The 20,241-nt window shown below is 33.8% G+C and overlaps 1 protein-coding gene across 1 annotated transcript in view; it reads left to right on the top strand.

Moving 5' to 3' along the window:
• The window catches only part of SEMA3A (semaphorin 3A), a 468,512-nt gene that overhangs the window by 140,212 nt on the left and 308,059 nt on the right, over positions 1-20,241 (top strand). The window contains exon 2 of the mRNA XM_047850777.1: positions 12,112-12,195. The gene's annotated coding sequence lies outside the window, so the exon portion shown is untranslated. The remainder of the gene's footprint in view (positions 1-12,111; positions 12,196-20,241) is intronic.

Genomic DNA, 20,241 nt, shown 5'->3' with positions numbered 1-20,241 from the left:
TAGAAAAGAAGACTCACAGGAGCTCTGAAATGGTAACTCATGCTCTCTCTCTGTTTCTCGATGTTTCCACGTAGTGTACTTTTAATATACAGACTTAGAACACCTCTTTTATCTGTAATGACTGATAGGATACAGTGGCGGTGTATTCTCTACGATGCCAAAGCAAAGAAGTTTCGGTTATGTTAGTAACGTAGTGGATTTTTAGTTTGTGCATCTGCGTTCTGTGTGTTGTGAAAGGTCATTTTCTCAGCATAAGAATTTTAAATTATTATTATTTGAAAATATTAACTGATTTGCCTCCAAATAGTCCTTCATATCAGCACTTATTTTGGTTTTAATTTGGTTACGATGACACTGAAAGTTAAAAATGGTACATATAACCTAAGGCAGTGGTCTTTCTCACTAAAACAATTTTATCTCAGATAATTTCTCTCAAATGGAAATGAAAGAAAAACATGAGAACATGGTAAAATGAATGATTAGTTTGAAAACAGGGAGTGCTTTTTAACATAAACAAGAAAAGCCAAAAGGAATTGAAGTTAGAGGAAAAGGACCCATGCTTACAAAAATGAAAAGAAAAAAAAGTAATTAGTAATACGAAAATAACTAAGAGGAAGTAATCTCTATGATTTTAGCCAATGCATATATTAATTTTAATGCATGTATTTAAATTAAATAGTTAGATTATTGGTCAAATTTATAATGAAAAATAATAGCATCAAAATATCTCACATCAAGGTATAGGTATCAGAAGAAGCTATTTGAATATAATTTAAAACAGTAAGTTTTTGTGTAACATTTTTGAAAAATTCTTAACCATAAACCTGAAACATTTGCTACATTTAGTTATTTACGACAGGAATATGTAGTTGATTGCTTTTATCAGCGTTTTGGGGCTGCATTTTGTATTATTGCATCACATTAATGATACAATGGAGAGAAACTTTGCTAAAAATCGCTCACTAATTGTTGAGGAAGGCAATGAACTACTACAAGACTGGTTTTAACAGAGACAATTTAGATAATTTCTATTTTTTTGTTTATATCCTATGATTTTGTGACTTCATAACTATAGCTGATACTTTAAAAAACAGAGTTTTTTTAGATAATTGTATCTATTATTTTTGTGCCAGTCATCCAAGAAGAATAGAAAGTATTCCTTTCCATATCTTAGAGTCTTTCCTCCCCAGTGCTTGCATCTCTAGCAGTAATGCCATCAATGAAACCAAGGTCTTCAAAAGTTAACAGCTGTTCTCTGAAGGAGAGTAGTTCGTGTTCTCTCCAGCCTAAAGGTTTACATTTGCATATTTTACCTGTGCAGTGCGCTGACACATTTACCAATGACATTATATATCTTTAAATCTCAACTTGATACGATGCTGTAGAATCTTTTGCGGAATGATTTTGGTAAGGTTAATTACCATTTGGAAATGGATGGCGTGCTGAGACAATCCTTCCCAGCCAGAACAGTTAGTAGAAAATTATTCACAACAGAGAACTTCTCTGGATAATAATTTGTTCAGGTATTTATTTATTCCTCACAATTCTACAGTGCTTTGAAAGATTTATTATGAGATTAAAACAAAACAAACTACTTTCCATTAGTGTGGCACTATTCCTTTCTCCTTTTTATATTCAGAGAAAACCAGAATTTAGTCAGAAAAATGGCATTCTGATTATATCTTGCATGCCATTTCCCTGGAATTCCTGCTATACTAAGGTGGCATAAAATGAGTCCTTTCTAAAGCAAGCATTACTCATCTGAGCCAAAGTGACTATCGTCTCTGACATGCTGTTTTCTCTGCACCTTTTGCTTCTGTGCACTTTCTATTGTATTGTTCAATCATTGAGGCTACACTAAGTTGTGCCATGGTAACGGATGACCTCAACATCTCAGTGTCTTTATAATACTCAAGTTTATATATTTCATATGTTGTATGTCCATCACGGGACAGTTCAGGCTGTGCTCCATCATTCTTAAATGAAGAAGCCTACCTATCTGAAACTTGCGAATCTCGGTGAAGAAGGAAAAGAGCAAGGAAAGAACCAAGGGCTCTATTTTGAAGCCTCTCTTCAGATGTGGCACATTTACTTGCAGTCACATGTCACTGCCCAAAGCAAGTCACATGACTACATATAATAAAGTCAGTGGTGCTGGAAGTCTAATGTTCCTGCAGGGTCTGACCCAATAGCACTTATCTTAACAATGATACAGTTTACCAAAGTCTGATCATAAATATTCACTTCCCTCTGTTATATAAAATCCCATCTATTACAGTGTCAGACTCAAAATCTAGAACCAAATGAAGGTCTTCATCTGGAGAACTAGGAAGTAAGTAAATCATTTATCTACTTTATCGCCCCACCCAACCACGCACATACACACACACACACATACACACACACACGCACATTTGTAATACATTATGGTAGAACAGTGACATACTTTTAATCAGAAAGGAGTAGAAGTTAAATACAGTCAGCAAGTAGATCAGAGCAAATCTGAAATGATAGTGAGCATGATCCTTTCCTGGTTATGAGGAATGTTCCCTGATTGGTCCCCTGTTCTAATGCCTGCCAACAACTGCCTAGCCTATTATTCTCTATGGTTCTTAGCTCTTTCCTCTGGCAGATCTTATACATTATTCATCCTCCTTGACATTATCTGAAGGGGGAATTGTAGAAAATCCCCACCCAAGAGGCTAAGGAGCTTTCTAAGCCTGATTTTGCTGCCAGTGGAAATTTGGGAATTCTAAAGTTTGCTTTAAATCTTGAACACTCATATTCTCTTTTATTCCAGGCTGACAGTTCCCTTGGCCGCACAAGTTTCTCAAAACATTGTAGGCTTCTTATTTATACTATTTTAGGTTATTCACAACCATGCACCAGTCGCCTCACCCATGATTTTTTTTTCTCTAAACTCAGGTATCTTGAAATTATTTGGCTTCTAGAAGACTTGTACCCTTTTTTATTCTATTTTCTCTGAGCCATTTCATCCAAAGGAACGTGTTTACTGGCTTCTCCCTTAATCAGTGCAGAGATACCCTTGATTGCTCTTTGCTAAGAAGCCGAGTTGTAATTAGCTTTTGTAACTTAAAGCATTCCACATTTTTCTCTTTTACTAATTGGAGATAAGAAACAGTTTCATCTTTCAATGCTGCAAGGCCTGTAATTTCTAGATTCTCTCTCTTCCTGTTGATTCTGTTTACAAATTGGCCATAACTTGAAGCCACAGCTAATTTAGAGCATTATTTGCTTCCCAATCTATAAAAGTTTCCAGTTTTACTGAATGTTTCTCCAATGCATTACATGGGCCACCATCTTTCCAATCTCCAATAAAAATGTTCTTATTACTTACTGCTTGGCCCCAGGTCTGATATATAATTGATTATTATTGTAATTCTTTACTTCTAAGCACCAAATTTCGTATCAATTAGTATGGGCTGCCAATAGTATATCTATTAGCATATACTAATAGTACAAAATAATACAAAAATAGTACAAAATAGTACAAAACTAATAGTATATTAATTAGTATAGCATAGTATTAGTTTATGCTGAGGTAATTAATGACTTCACAAGAAGAATAAAGATTTTTCTGTATCACTCACTGATAGTTATTTGTGTGATGGTTTCAGTTCTGTTTCATTATTTTGTACTCAGGCTTAAGAATTAGTTATGTCCCCAGGAAGAAAGGTGATGACAGAACCATGTTGTGGCCCCTATAGCTTCTGCTCAGAAATAGACCATGTCACTTTTACTGACACTATATTTGTCAAAGCAAGTTATGTTGCTTACTCTTAAGTAAAAGGAGTGGGAAGTATAATCTTTCAGATATGGAAGGACGGAGTAGGGCAAGCATGTAAATATTTTCACAATAATGCAATCTTATACATTTGTCTTAGAAGAGACGTAGCTTCAAAGTACATAGTATCTGGAGTTACTTGACTAACACTTGCTAATTAATGGGTATACTAACATGCCAGTTGCTTGACATTTTTGGTAAGTGTTGTTATTTTCCAATGGGGCTGATTATTCTGATGCTGCTTATAAATACTTGACTTGTTGATATTACTAAGATTAGTATAATATAGAAATTTGCTTCACTCATATAATAGTAGATAGTCATTGGGGAAAAATAGATGCTTTGTAACAGAGTTTATATATAAATAATATATATATATATATATATTTGCTATATATATACATATATATAGTATATAAATAAATGTCTATGATTTTTATTTCCCTAATTTTTCCAAGAAATTAAACCATAGATTTACATCAATCTCTGTGTTAAATAGAATTTCACCCCTTCATCTAATTACAAAACTAGATATATTCCCTGAGTGAGACCTGAGGGGTTTTTATAGACATTAGACTATAAAAATATGACATGGACCAGGTCTAGAATGAACATAGAAGCTATGGGACAGACACTTGAAGGGTAGAAAAGATGGATGTTGAATAGACACTTCTCTAAAGAAGACATCCAGATGGCCAACAGGCACATGAAAAGATGCTCAACATTGCTCCTCATCAGGGAAATACAAATCAAAACCACACTCAGATATCACCTCACGCCATTCAGAGTGGCCAAAATGAACAAATCAGGAGACTATAGATGGTGGCGAGGATGTGGAGAAATGGGAACCCTCTTGCACTGTTGGTGGGAATACAAACTGGTGCAGCCACTCTGGAAAACATTAAAATAAATTAAAAATAGATCTACCCTATGGCCCAGCAATAGCACTGCTAGGAATTTACCCAAGGGATACAGGAGTACTGATGCATAGGGGCACTTGTAGCCCAATGTTTATAGCAGCACTTTCAACAATAGCCAAATTATGGAAAGAGCCTAAATGTCCATCAACTGATGAATGGATAAAGAAATTGTGGTTTATATGCACAATGGAATACTATGTGGCAATGAGAAAGAATGAAACACGGCCTTTTGTAGCAACGTGGATGGAACTGGAGAGTGTTATGCTAAGTGAAATAAGTCATACAGAGAAAGACAGTTACCATATGTTTTCACTTTTATGTGGATCCTGAGAAACTTAACAGAAACCCATGGGGGAGGGGAAGGAAAAAAAAAGAAAAAAAAAAGAGGTTAGAGTGGGAGAGAGAGCCAAAGCGTAAGAGACTCTTAAAAACTGAGAACAAACTGAGGGTTGATGGGGGGTGGAAGGGAGGGGAGGGTAGGTGATGGGTATTGAAGAGGGCATCTTTTGAGATGAGCACTGGGTGTTGTATGGAAATTAATTTGACAATAAGTTTCATATAATACAAAAAAAACTGAGAACAAACTGAGGGTTGATGGCGGTGGGAGGGAGGGGGGTGGGTGTCGGGTATTGAGGAGGGCACTTGTTGGGATGAGCACTGGGTGTTGTATGGAAACCAATTTAACAATAAATTTCATATTAAAAATAAATAAATACATAAATAAACTGAAAAAAAAGAAAAGATGGATGTTATATTTGTAAAAAAAAATTATGTCTCTTCATTCATCATAACCATTCATCTATGAACACAGCATACTCTTCTAGACCTTTCTACCTACTCAGCAAGTACAGTTTTACCTAATAATTGTAAAACTAAATATGAGACCATTCAACTTAAGAGGAAAGAAAACAAAACAGTTTCTTGACAGGTAATTTAAGGGAAGAAAGCCTATTGAAAAATGTTTGAGACAACAGAAAAGGACAATAATGAATTAATTTGATTTATTCTCAAATAACTATGGATCTATATTTTTGTTTTTATAGGCTTGGATAATAAATAGCTTAAGTAAGATTTGTAATGTATGGTTTCATTCTTCTTATAATGACTATGGTTTTATTCTCAAAATTAGATTCTTTTGATATTGAGGACAAAGGAATTTCAGGGGGAAAAATAAGGATTTAGCAGTATATCACAGGTGATACTCAAAAAAACCCAATTATAAATAACAGTGCATGATTTCATTAGAGTCACGTAGCCACTGTGGTTAAAAAAAATCTGATATTTTGTTTGCAGTGTTTCAAAAAGAAGCATTGCTAAATCTACATTCCAGATAACTTTAGAGTAAGAAATGTTACAGACATCAGGAAGCTTCAAAACATGCTTGTACCAATAATGTTTATAACTATAATTAAGAAATAGTAGATTCAAAGTCTTCTAACAAATCATAGATATTCAGGATAAGAGGTTCTATATATTGAGAATAAGCAATCACATATATTCAGAAGGAAATAGAGATTCCAAAATATGTGAAGGTACTAATCACTTGGGTGATTTAAGCTTCAAGTTTAATTAAGACATAACAAAGTATGTACAAATCAGTTAAGGATTCTCCAAGATGTGTGTATGTGTGTATATATGTATGTGTTTTTATGTGTGTGCATATGTGTTGTGTGTATGTAATATATAATAGCACATATTTTATAGGTTTCATATAAATGTAAATAATGTGTATATATTATGAGATATAGGATGGCATTGGTAACTAGTGTGTACTTTCAAACATTTAAGCTAGAGGCGAATAGTTCATAAAGTTTTTGTTTATTTTATTTTTTTTTAATTTTTTTTTTCAACTTTTATTTATTTTTGGGACAGAGAGAGAGAGAGCATGAACGGGGGAGGGGCAGAGAGAGAGAGGGAGACACAGAATCGGAAGCAGGCTCCAGGCTCTGAGCCATCAGCCCAGAGCCCGACAGGGGGCTCAAACTCACAGACCGCGAGATCGTGACCTGGCTGAAGTGGGACGCTCAACCGACTGCGCCACCCAGGCGCCCCTTTGTTTATTTTTAAAGGGGAAATTATTTTCAGTTTAATTTTTTTCAAGCCTTTTGAAATTAACTTTTACTGTTGGAGTTCTCTTCATGATGTTTTAATGACCAAAAACTGTCCCAAGAAATTTGTCCAGGATGATTTAAGTTTGAGAAAGACACTGAAAGTTTATTTAAGACAACAATTGTCCTTAAGGGTCTTAAGCTAAATTTTTTATTTGTATGTACTTTGTGATTTCCTTGAAAAATGAAAATGATGTTTTTAGTTTTATGTATCTATTATGAATTTGGAGCAATAGTGACAATTTAGGGTTTAGAAATTACTTAAAGGATATATATGATGCAATATTTTAATTAATTTACATTTATTTTCAGCCTATGTCAGAACCAGTCTAAGACTGGATGACACTCACCTATTTTAGGTATCATTTCTTTGTTTCAGAGGGCTTACTCCATAGTGTTTCAAATATATTAAATCTACCTTTGTCCCACAGTAAACACTTTTGTTTGTTTATGGTAAAAAATTTGAAAGGATTTTATAAATTTGCCCTTTCATTATTATCTTCTGGCTTTTTTCTTCAATAATTATTATGCATCTTGAGGGATAAGTGCAGGGTAAGATAATCTTAATTATAAGAAATTTCAACTTAGCATAATAAGGTTGAGAGGTTACATTCAACAGGCATTTAGTTAAGTATCCCTTAATATCTGATTTGCATCTTTTTTTTTATATTCTAGAAGCCATTTAATTTTTTACAATTTAAATATTTTTCCAGGACCTTGAAAAGTGTATATTTTATCCCTGAGCAATTTTCTGTAGTGCTTAATGAGATATCAGCCCCAGATGTATGTACTTGCAATCTTGACTATACATCTTTAATCCTCTGTTTCCAGACTTGGAGCCTGAAACACCCCTATAGACTGATTTGGATTCTTACCTCTGTGAATCCTAAGCATTCAGTACTTATCACCATCATTATATTCATCACATTGAACTGCAATCAATAATTTAGTTGTCTGATTCTCAGTAACATAAAAGAAAGGAAATGAGAATATATTCATTCATTAACTCAAATATATACAGCCATTCAAATATATATCTTCATATTCATTACATATATTTAAATGATGCTCTATACCGCATCGTTCTATGCACTAGTGATATAGGGGCAAATAAAAAGCAAGTCCCGACTCCCCAAAGGTTATATTTTAGTTGCACACCTAATTAATTTTGCACCTAAAACATTGCCTGGACATACTGAATATAGTTAACAAGTATTTTTAAGTGCACAAATAAAAAAATTGTATAATGAAACATAAGAATGTTTGGAGTTACTTAAATTTAGATACTTTAGTACAATTTAAATATGCAGGACAACACATATCTTCACGTTATTTGAAACATAATACAACTACTAATTCTAATCAAAATCAATTGGAATTGTAAATGAAATTAAACCTCAGTTGATTAGTTTTTCATTTATTCATAATCTTTCTCCCAAAGGAACTCATAGACCCATCTTTTCATGAGAGACAAAGAGGAGAGATGAAGGGAGGAAAGGAGGAGGACGGAGAAAGAGCAAGAAAAGAGAATGAGATTAAATTTGGAATGAACTTTTCTAGAAATATTAATGACAATTTAAGTCTTTCCAATAAATTTGCAATGTTATTTATAAAGAAAATGACCAATGTAAGTTTCAATTCAGCTAACTCCTAGTAAATCATTGTTTAATGAAAACAAGTAGAGCAGAAAGTAGAATGTTGCATTTGTTCTTAGCATATCCCTGTAGGAACTGGCAGACATCACATTTGTCAAAGTCACAACTCCTTAAGAGTTTCCAGGAGAACACCAGGATCAAAGAAATTAAATAGATAAGATAAATACTTACATTTTATTTGCAATAGGAGTTTCCCATTTAAGATTCACTTGTTACTATCATTTTAGAACAAGTTAAAAGTATGCCGGTTAGGAATCTTTACCTGACACTAATGGAACCTCTTTTGACAGATTTTTCTGTTGAAAATTATGTGGTGTAAATTGGAGAAAAGAACTGTCAGGTTGGATCAGACATTTTGTATCTGCAGGTGGCTACTTGGCTCATATAGTGTTCCCAACGATAGATGGAAAAACTCATCTGTGCCAGAATGTTCTCTACATTATCAAAGAAGGTGCATATTCTCATTCTGTCCAACAAGTATATTTTAATCATAGTTATAATTATTGAATTAACCAGTATTCCAAGTGTTAATTTGTTTTTCCAACTTGATGGTTCCATTTGATCAATTTTTGTTAAAGATAAATGAAGTAGTAAAACTTCCATTGTGTAAGTAAGCTTTTTTAATTCAATTATCCACAGCATTTTTTTTTTTTGCAGTATTTTGTTTCGATCAGTTTTATTGTTAACTAGAGAACTATATTCATGGCCTACATTTTATCGATGTTTGTAGTATATTTTCTTATCAGTTCAAATTTGTTTAAAGTTATAACCATATTATATTTTGCTTCTCCACCTTCCTCTTATCATTTCTTCCTTACTTATTACTCACTGACCTTATTGCTATTTCTGGAACCATCTATGTGCAGTATTGCTTGCCTAAGCCTTTGTGTCTATTGTTCCTTTGGTCTCGAATATGCTTTCCTGAGATATCCACATACTTTCTTCCCTCAGACTTAAGGTAGAATGTCACCAACTCAGAGAGGACTTCCCTGACTTTCCCAAGTGAATTAATACTCAGCCACCTTCAATCCTCTTATTTTATAGCACCTACCATTGCCTTACATTATATAATGAATTTGTATATTATATGATTTATGGATTGTATAAAATTTAAGTGTCTTGAGGCCAGGCACATCAGTTAGTAGTTAATGCTGCCGAAAATTGTGCCTGACATCTAGTAAATAATAAAACATTTAATGAATTAATCTTACATATCTATGTGGGTTATGAACAATTAGATCAGTTAAAGTCTATGAAGCTGTTCACGAAATAGAACATTCATAACATCAAGTTAAAGAAAATTCAAATGTAAAAAAATGGAAGCCCTTATATTTGGAATAAAACTTCTCTTTCTTTAGGCTTCCAACAGCAGAAGTCAGAAGGAGATCAGAATGCTGAAGTATTCTGCTTGTCCCTCCGTAGGTCTTTAGGTCTTCATATACAGGAGATTCAACCACATGATAGAAATGAGGCCATCACCAGAAGGGCATGAGAGATTGTCAATATGTTTAGAGTAAGTTGACATCTAGACTAGCCATAGGATGCCTCCTATGTAAGTCAAAAGGAAGCCCACACGTGGTGTATGTTCCTCCTCTACAGGCCATCACTGTTGCGAGTCAAGGGACAAAGTCCCTGTGCTGGTCTAAAGATGTCCATCAGAAGTCAAGAAGAATTCACACATCCTTAGCTGGGTCAGAGAGCACTCTCCTCAAGTGTCAAATAGTTACCCTGAAGCCCAGAACACTCCTGACAAGACCTCACAATCATCCCCCTGCCCCTTTTGACACTCGCAGCCTCATCTCTATGCTCTCTCGGGAAAAATCAGGATTTGATTTCTCATGCCTGCTCTCTCATTTTATGTCCGTGGCTAAAAGGAACCCAGAACTTGCCAGGCATTCCTGGTTCTCAAGTCACTAATCTTCATCACGTTTCCTCTCTGTCTCCTGATACCCTTTCACCATGCTCTCTGGAACTCACCAACAAGCCCCTTTATCTTCACTACTTTTATGTAATTTCCCCTTATCTTCTTTCTAAATGAAACCTGGTTCTTCTTTGATGACCCTGCTTCTCGTGCCAGCCTCCAAGAGATGGCTATTTCCCTACCACACCACTTAAATCACTGAGATTGGAGGTGAAGTAATGTTCTCTTGCTCTTCAGTGTCACTTCCAAAACTGTCTCTTCCCTCCTCCCTAAAACTGCCTGTGATGTCATGACATTAACAGATACTAGCTGCTACTCCTCTTTAAGAAGTCTTTTACCAATCTCTGATCACTTCCTCTCTTCTGTTAAGATTTTAGCTTTAATTTACTGTCTCTCTTTCCAACGCCTTTCTTGTCTTACAATATGGCAATTTCAATATGCTTGTAGACTTCAAAAACACTAGTCTCTCAGTTACTTGACTTCTCTCCCCCAAAGATCTTGTTTTCCACTCTATCACTGTCTTGAAATACTTTCACTATCATGTGATACATGTATCCAAGGAATGTGGAACATGGCATTGACACTTGAGTTTCAGTTTTTGCATATACACTTGGGGTAATAGATTATCTGTTTATTTACTTGTATACCTAGCATAAATTCTTTGCTTAAATCAACTCTAGAAGTTTTCTCTAATTTTATCAGGTTGTAAGGGATCCAATAAAAACATGTATGAATACATATAGGATAATGTAGTCTAATGTTTCTCATAAATATAGCAATCTAGAAATATTCTATATTTCTCAAAAAAGGCACAGTAAAAAAAAACAGGATTGGACATAATGAGAGAAATGCTACTTCAGAGTATTACTGTAGTTTCTGTTGACTTAAATAAGATTCAAATTGTTTAATAACATTAGTACTTCACCAATGAATCTCTACTACATATTCTGTCTTGTTTTCACCAAATTGTATATTTTTTCTCCGTTGGGATATTTTTAAGTCTCTGGCCCAGATATGAATTGTCTTTATTTTGTTTTCTAAATTATTTTCATAATTTATTCAAATGTTAAATAGTGTATGAATACTGACAAAGAATTTGTTTTAGTAACATAAAATCATTCAAAGCATGTTTTTATTTCAGATTTTAAAAGATTCAGTTATTTAATATTTCTATTTACTTTTCATGTATGGTATGTTTTCTTTATTCAGGGGGAAAAAAAGCTTTTGTTAAAGTAAAATCCAGTTACTTGCTAGCAGTGCCATGAAATTACTGCTTAGCTGGGTTGTCACTGTAAGCCTTTCATCGTCAGTAGTGAACAATGTTAATGACATCATAACATTATGGATAAATCAATACAGCGTGTTAGAATTTCAACGAATTCTCAAAATATATCAGTTGTTCTTTATCAGAGTCAGAGCCTAAATAATGAATAATTTCAAGGTACCTCAAATCCAATTAGCATTTACAAATTTTAATTTGGTTGGAGGAGCCTGAGTGAAATGTTTGTCAAATTCAATGTCTGCCTCCCATCATGCCTTTTTCCTTCCTACGTTATATTTTCCTATGCAACGTATTGAGGTTGTTTGAAGACTGACTATCTTTGAAGATACTGACTTTTAATTTAGTGGAGCACCTATTGATTGATTACGAATTATTTGAATTATATTGAAATTCTAAGAATGAATTTGTTTATTTTTATAGGGTACTTGAAGTGTCCGGGTACTTAAAATAATCAATTGGACTGAGCAGATGTACCTCAGGACTTAAGAATTTTTCCAGAAGGAGGTAAGAGATTTTAAAATATGCACATAATTGCATGCTAATAAGTTCTAGTGAAAATATAGGTATAGTAGTACATTTATTTGACATATAATTTAGAGGATAATTTTTAAAAATTAAGGGTACTTTCTGTTTTTACTTAAGTAATTTTTTATGCTGTGAAATGATGTGAATACATGAGATTGCTCTAACATTTCAAAAACTAAAAAGGTTTGTAGGGAAGCCACATTACTGCTTCAAAATGTCAAGATATGGGTCGCTACTATTTTTTTTATCTTTATAATGCAGGAATTAGACTGCGTTTGCCATGTTCCACAAGAGCCACAGCACAGAGATAGTTGACATGTGGGCAGATTGCCATCCAGAAAGATCCTTTGGCTAGCCTAGCCCTTCTATATTTCCTGGACCACATATGGTTACTATCAACTAGAATCCATTCAAAGGCTTGAATGCCAAGCACAGAGGGAGGAGTCAGTTTTTAATGTGTTACACTATCTTAATTTTGACCTAAGATGTGAGACTGAAATATTACCCTTAAAATAAAATACACTTAGAAATATGAATGTATACATACTACTTTTTTTTTTAACCCTCTAACTATAAATGTTCCTCAAGCTTCATTTCATTGTAAGTACAAGGAAAATTTAGCAGCATGAGGTTAACCATCCCATTGTATTTTATATATTGCTACTGGCAGGAATTGCCATTACAAGTAATAATAAAGGAATTAAAACATATACTTTAAGATCTGTGACTACTGTATAGGAATGGTAATAAAAAAACCCAGAATCTATATATTAATTCCTTTATAGGTTTTTGAGCAGAATAACATTCATTTATTAATTTTATTTTTATTTCAGTAAAACTAAGGAGCTCACAATTTTATTTGGTCCCTTGGGATTTAATTAGATGATCATTTCTACTTAATGTACAAAAATGCTTTTTTCCTTGCTTTGTCATTAGTATCAAGAAAAGTAAGATTTTTAAGAATTTTAAGGAAATTATAATTGCTATATGGAAGCATCACTTACATATGCAAACCTTTAATTACATAAGATAAAAATTTGGTGATTTGAGATGTACGTTGAAGCTGATAAAGTTAGTATCAAGTCCATATGGATTTTTAATGTTTTATAAATGACACATTGTATATCTTTAGATCTGGTAGGTCAGTAAAGATTCCAAAATATGACTTTTGTATTCCCAATTCTCTACACATATATACATATATACATACATATAAACATATCTATACATATATAAAAATATCCATTATTGGGCTAGATTAATTTTTAGCCTTCCACAGTACTAATTTCCTGGGTGCTATTTTTTATTAGTGCATCCTGTGCACAAACATCAAACATTATTTTTCAGTAAATAAGAACCTTCTACTTTGCCAATTACAATTGCCTTATAGGGCACCAATAAAGGAGGGAAAGTTCACAAGATAAATTTCTTGGATACTAATTAAAATCTGTTCCAAATTTATGAAGGCCAAAGTCATACATAGACACAGCATCAATGTGATTGTTGTTATTGCCTTTTATTTTTTTATTTTAAAAAAAATTTTTTTTTCAACGTTTATTTATTTTTGGGACAGAGAGAGACAGAGCATGAACGGGGGAGGGGCAGAGAGAGAGGGAGACACAGATTCCGAAACAGGCTCCAGGCTCTGAGCCATCAGCCCTGAGCCTGACGCGGGGCTTGAACTCATGGACCGTGAGATCGTGACCTGGCTGAAGTCGGACGCTTAACCGACTGCGCCACCCAGGTGCCCCTGTTATTGCCTTTTAATGTATACTTGAAGATCAAGCCAGTTTTTTGAAATTAATTTATAAACACGTGAACAATCTACATGGATGAGTCTTAAATGACTGAATACAATCAATGATGTACTAATTGTACTAATACTCAACTAATGAGTATTTATTAAAGTCAAAGTAGCAAATTGGACTGAAATCTGATGAAATTTACTTCCAGATACTGCAGGTAAGGGAAATATTTGAAGAATTGAACTTATAATTGTAGGCTTTGAGTAATACAAATGTAAACAGTGGCTGTTAACTATTAGTTTGTTGAAAAATGTGATCAGCCTATCCCAAATTGGAAAACTTGATACCTTTTCCTTTTTTTTTTTTTAATTGATGTCCATTTCAGTGACAAGGTCATTCTATCCCTTAGTTTCTCCCTTTTTAAATTTAATTTTAATTTTATTATTATTATTTTTTAAAGAGAATGCAAGCAGGAGAGGTGCAGAGGGAGAGAGTAGTTAAGAAGGCTCCATGCTCAGCACGGAGTGCCACATGGGGCTCGATTTCAGGACCCTGGGATCATGACCTGAGTGTAAATTAGGAGTGCGATGCTCAGTCCACTGAGCCACTCAGGCACCCTTCTCCCTTTATTTAACAGAAGTACACTTAATGAGAATTATTGGCATGTCAAATGTATTGTGAAATATTTAATTTAAAGCTCATAACAAAGATTTCAAGTATTTAAAAAAAATAGGAGGCAATTACAGGAAACTGTAGTTAAGAAAAGGATGTACTAATTTGGACAAGGGAAAATGAGATAAAATTCCACATTAACTAAAAAGGAAAATTGAAAATGTGTGGATGAAAAGGAAGTAAAAAATGATAAAAATGTCAAGAGTATTATATATAATTTATTATTCTACTTGAGATTCATTCTTTATGGCTATTGACTAACTTTGATATGTTTTTAAGGAGGTGTCGCAGACAATAGAATGAAATTAGACTCCAGACTCATGTAGTTCTGGATTTCCAAGCTGAATCACTTTGTGACCTTGAGAAAATTGCTTTGCCTTATTTAATTGTCTCATTTATATATTGGGACTAGCAATATCTAATTTTACTTGCTTATAGTTTTCATATATTTTGCAATATTTTATAGTTTTTAATTATATGTTGATGTGTACAGTATAGTTTTCCCTTTGAATACTTTTCAAACTATTTTTATTTTATTTTTCAAAAGTGTTCTGCTTTGTTGTTTAAGTCTTATTTTTATATTCTAGATTATGAGCTTTTCAGGATTAAAAATATTTTTTCTTAGTGTGCCTGCCCCTTCCCAGCAGTTTAAGGGATAGATAATATTTATTTAGTGAGTGACTGAAAGAAAGAAAAGAACCCTTTTATATAGGCATGTTGCTGCTGAATTGAATTAAGCTGAAGCCCTTTAAAACATTTAAGTTGTCTAAAAAATGTCACTATTTAAGAGATAGACATTTTTTTCAAATGAAAGACAGTTTTGACTTATATATCCATCTATTAATTAAACTTGTTTAATTTTGATTTCTAAGTAGTGTCTCTTAGCTTACAACATACTGATGTTTCATTCTGTTTTAACCACTAACAGTCTCTAAGGCATTAGAATATATTTTCCTTATCATAGAATTCCCTAGCCATTTATTCTTTTATTTTTTAGAGAGAGAAAGAAAGAGAGTGCACAAGCTGGGGAGAGGAGCAGAGAGAGAGAGAGAGAGAGAGAGAGAGAGAGAGAGAGAGAGTCTTGAGCAAGCTCCACACTCATTGTAAAGCCACATGTGAGGTTCAATCCCAGGACCCTGGGATCAGGAGCTAAGCTGATAGCAAGAGTCACTGACTGAGCCACCCAGGTGCCACTCCCTAGCCATTTTTAAAACAAAGAGAAAAAATTAGGTTGTTCAGGTATATAAGAATCATGCTAGAACTGATCTCCCATTCAATTCTAATAACAAGAAACCATCGTGATCTGTATACATAGCAAGCCCTCACTTCCTCACTTTGGCTCAGATGTTAGTGTGCACAGGGTCAGAAGGAGTGCTTTGAGGTGTGGCTATACTCCTGAGAAAATCCAGCACATGCTTAGCCTCCTCTGCATCTAGTGAGAGTGGAATTAGCATGGCCATGGGTAGCAAGGAAATGTTACTTACCTCTTTGAAAAATTTCATTGTCTGTATGTTTGTACAAATTTTATCTCAGATTCAGACTGAATCATTTATTTATTTTTCTGGCTAATAATTCCTTCATCATACTGTTCTTCCTCCCTCCCTCTCCCCTCTTTCTCCGCTTCCTTCTCTTCCTTCTTCTCCTTCTCCTTCTGCATCTTTGATAATTTATGCTAAATGGTTTTAGGCCCACAGAATTTCTGAGCCAGAAGGGATTTAAGAGAACATTTCATTGTTTACATAAGGAAACTAAGGCCAAGATAAACCTAATACAAGTTACAGACACCAGGAACCCAAGCTCCAAACTCTAATTTTAGAGTTCTTTCTTTTATATCATAATATCTTGGGAGCAAGATATTCTTTTTGCTGGACATTCTTTCTTACTCATTTTAGGATTATCTGTTGACAGTTTCCATTATTTATCAGCATTGTCTTCAACTGAAATTTATACTCGTACAGACAAAATAAAGAGGTGACATCCTCTTCTTCCACAAAGAAAAGCTTGTCAGTGCGTAAAAATAATTGAGCAAGAAAGATTGGGTAATAAGAGAAAAGCATATATAGTGTTCTACCTCAGGGAACAGACCTATTTAGGGAATGACATTTTATGGCTGGCTACATATATGTTGATATATATATGAAATGCAAAAACACTGCGCAGGACTCTTGTCTTTATTAAACTCTGTACGATGTGTAGTTTCTTTGGGTAAAAATTCTCTATATATTTATTTTTCCTTACTAACTTTATTGATGGATAATTTAGGGATTATAAACCTCATCTTTTTTAAAGGCTCAATTCTGTGAGTTTTGACAGTGGTGTATACCCATGAAACCACCACCAGAAGAAATATACAGAATATTTCTATCACCCTGAAAAGATTCTTTACCACCTTTTACTTTTTTCATAGCATGCATTAGTTTGCATTTTATATAAATGGAATCATATAAGTATGTATTTTTGTGTATTTTTTTCACTTTATATAATGACTTAGACATTTATATGTTTGTTCGTATCAGTAATTCTTTTTATTGTTGAATAGTATTCCATTGAGGGTATACTACATTTGCTTATTCATTTACTTGTTGATGGATAGTTAGTTGTTTCTTGTGACTATTGTGACTTAATTTTCTATGAGCATTTGTATAAGTCATTGTGTCAACATGTGTTTTCATTTCTCTCGGATACACATGTAGAATTGGAATATCAGGGTCTTTGGTAAGTGTATACTTAACTTTTTAAGAAATGATAAACAGTTTTTCAAGTGTTTTTACCATTTGGCATTCACCTGAGTATTATATGAAATTTCCTGTTGCTCAGCATCAAAGGTCTTCAAACCATAGTTCTTGAGCCAAATCAGCTTTATTTGTAAATAAAGTTGTATTGGAACACAGCCGCACTCATTTGTTACAAATGAGATGCTTTTATGCTACAAAAGCAGAATTAGGTAATTTGAACAGAAACCATATGGCCTTCAAAGCTTAAAATATTTACTTTCTGTCCCTTTAAACAAGAAGTTTGCTGATCCCTGCTCTGCATTCTTGCAAAATTTCTTATTGTCAGTCATTCTTAATTTTAGCCATTTTAATGTATATGGGATGGTATTTCAGTGGGATTTAATTTGCATTTCCCTGATGACCAATGATATTGAGAATCTTTTAATTTCCGTTTTTGCCATCTATATATCTTCTTCTCTGAATTATGCATTGAACTATTTTGCTCTATTTTTTTAACTGGCTTATTCTCTTACTATTTTTTTCAGTTGTAAGAGCACTTTATATATTCTGGATACAAATCCTTTGGTAGATATATATGTTTCATGAATATTTTCTCCCATTCAATGGCTTTCATTTTTTTTAAAATTTTTTAATGTTTTACTTATTTTTGAGACAGAGAGACACAGAGCATGAGCAGGGGAGGGACAGAGAGAGAGCGAGACACAGAATCCGATGCAGGCTCCAGGCTCTGAGCTGTCAGCACAGAGCTGGACTCAGGGCTCGAACTCACGAACCATGAGATCATGACCTGAGCCGAAGTCGGACGCTCAACCGACTGAGCCACCCAGGCGCCCCAAAATGCCTTTCATTTTCATACACTTAAGTTTCTTTTGAATAGCAAACATGTTAATATTGATGAAGTGCTATATATCTTTTTTTTAAATCATTTGTACTATTGGATACTAAGAAACCTTTGCTTAACCCAATGTAAGGTTTTTCTCCAATATTTTTCCAATATTTTCTTTTTTAATGTTTATTTATTTATTTTAAAAAAGAGAAGGAGAGAGGGAATGTGAGCAGGGGAAGGGCAGAGATAGAGAGAGAGCAGGAGAGAATCCCAAGCAGTCTCTGCATTGTCAGTGCAGAGCCCAACGTGGGGCTCAAACTCATGAAACCATGAGATCATGACCTGAGCCAAAATTGAGTTAGATGATTAACCAACTGAGCCACCTAGGCACTCCTCCAATATTTTCTTCTAAGAGTTTTATTATTTTAGTTTTTGAAAGACTATGATCTACTTTGACTATGATCACTTTTTATACATAGTATAAGATATGTCGAGATTAAACCTTTTTTTTCTATGCCGTTGTCTAATTGTTCTAGCATTATTTGTTGAAAAGTCATTTTTTTCATTGTCTTATGTTAGAAGCTTTTTCAGAGATCAATGGACTACTCTGGGCTAATTGTCTCCATTGGACTATGACTACATTTGCCAATAACACATTGCCTTGATTTTTGTAGATTTACACTAAGTCTTAAAATCAATGACTTGTATAAGATGATCAATTCAGCTGTATTTTAAAATTTATTTGGTATTGCTAGATTGTTTTCTCTACTATATCATTCCTCTGCCCTCCCCCTCACACATACAAAAAGCCTCCTAAAGTTGTATTGGAATTTTGTTGACTCTGTAAATCAGTACATGTTTCTTTAGCTATCTTATTATTATTGATTTTTAATTTTATCCTACTTTGTTCAGAGAACATTCTCTGATATCAATCATTTAAAATCTCATGAGTGTTATTTTAAGGTCCACCATATGTGCTTCACTGTGTTCTTTAGATCCATTATGTGTTTACTGATTTATTTTTGTCTAGTTGTTATGGTTATATAATTTTAGTGTTCTTCTTTAATGCTGTCACGGATTGGTTCTTGGACTTTGTGGTTTTTTGGTAGGTGCATAGACATTTATGCCTAGTATGTTTTCATAATGAATTGGACTTCTTACCATTAGGTACCATTTCTTTTTATCTTTGATAGTGCTATTGCCTTAATGTCTATTTTAGCTGATATCAAAATAGTCACTGCAGCAATTTTATGGTTAATGTTTGTATCTATTCATTCTCAAGTCATCTGTTAAAGCTGCAGTTGAGCGCTTAATGCATTCTGATTTCTGTTCCTTTGTAATACGTATCCCCTGCCCCGATCCCACCAAGAAAAGAAAAGCTTTTAGGATCCTACTTTTATCCCTGATACTCTGAAATAGTGTTATGTTATGCCTTTTATGACTTGTTTTATTTTGTCATCATTGCAATAGACACTAAACAGACCCTTTTAATCTGAAGACGTTTGCCGTTTCACTTACGGGAAATATTCTTGATATAGATAAAGATATAGATATATCTACATGTTTGATCTAAATGTAGTTAGATGAAGATATATCTATACATATGAAATTTATGTCAATATTTATTTTCCACAATGCCATTTTCCACAATGGCTGTACCAATATATATTCCCACCAGCATTGCACCAGTGTTCTGATTTCTCCACGTCTTCACCAAAGCTTGCTATTTCTTGTGTTTTTATTTTAGCCATTCTGTGAGGTATGAAGTGATATATCATTGTTGTTTTGACTTGCATTCCCTTGGTGATGATTGATGTTGATCATCTTTTCATCTGTCTGTTGGCCACCTGCACATCTTCTTTGGAAAAATGTCTATATATGTCCTCTGCCCATTTTTTAATTGAAATATTTGATTTTCCGTGTTGACTTGTATAAGTTCTCTATGAATTTTGGATATTAACCCCTTAATGGATGCATCATTTGCAAGTATCTACTCCCATTCAGTAGGTTATCTTTTTGTTTTGTTGATGGTTTTCTTCAGTGTCCA

This window comes from Prionailurus viverrinus, chromosome A2 (assembly GCF_022837055.1).
Source record: "Prionailurus viverrinus isolate Anna chromosome A2, UM_Priviv_1.0, whole genome shotgun sequence".
Lineage (NCBI taxonomy): Eukaryota > Metazoa > Chordata > Mammalia > Carnivora > Felidae > Prionailurus > Prionailurus viverrinus.
This window is presented reverse-complemented; position numbering and strand designations above follow the sequence as displayed.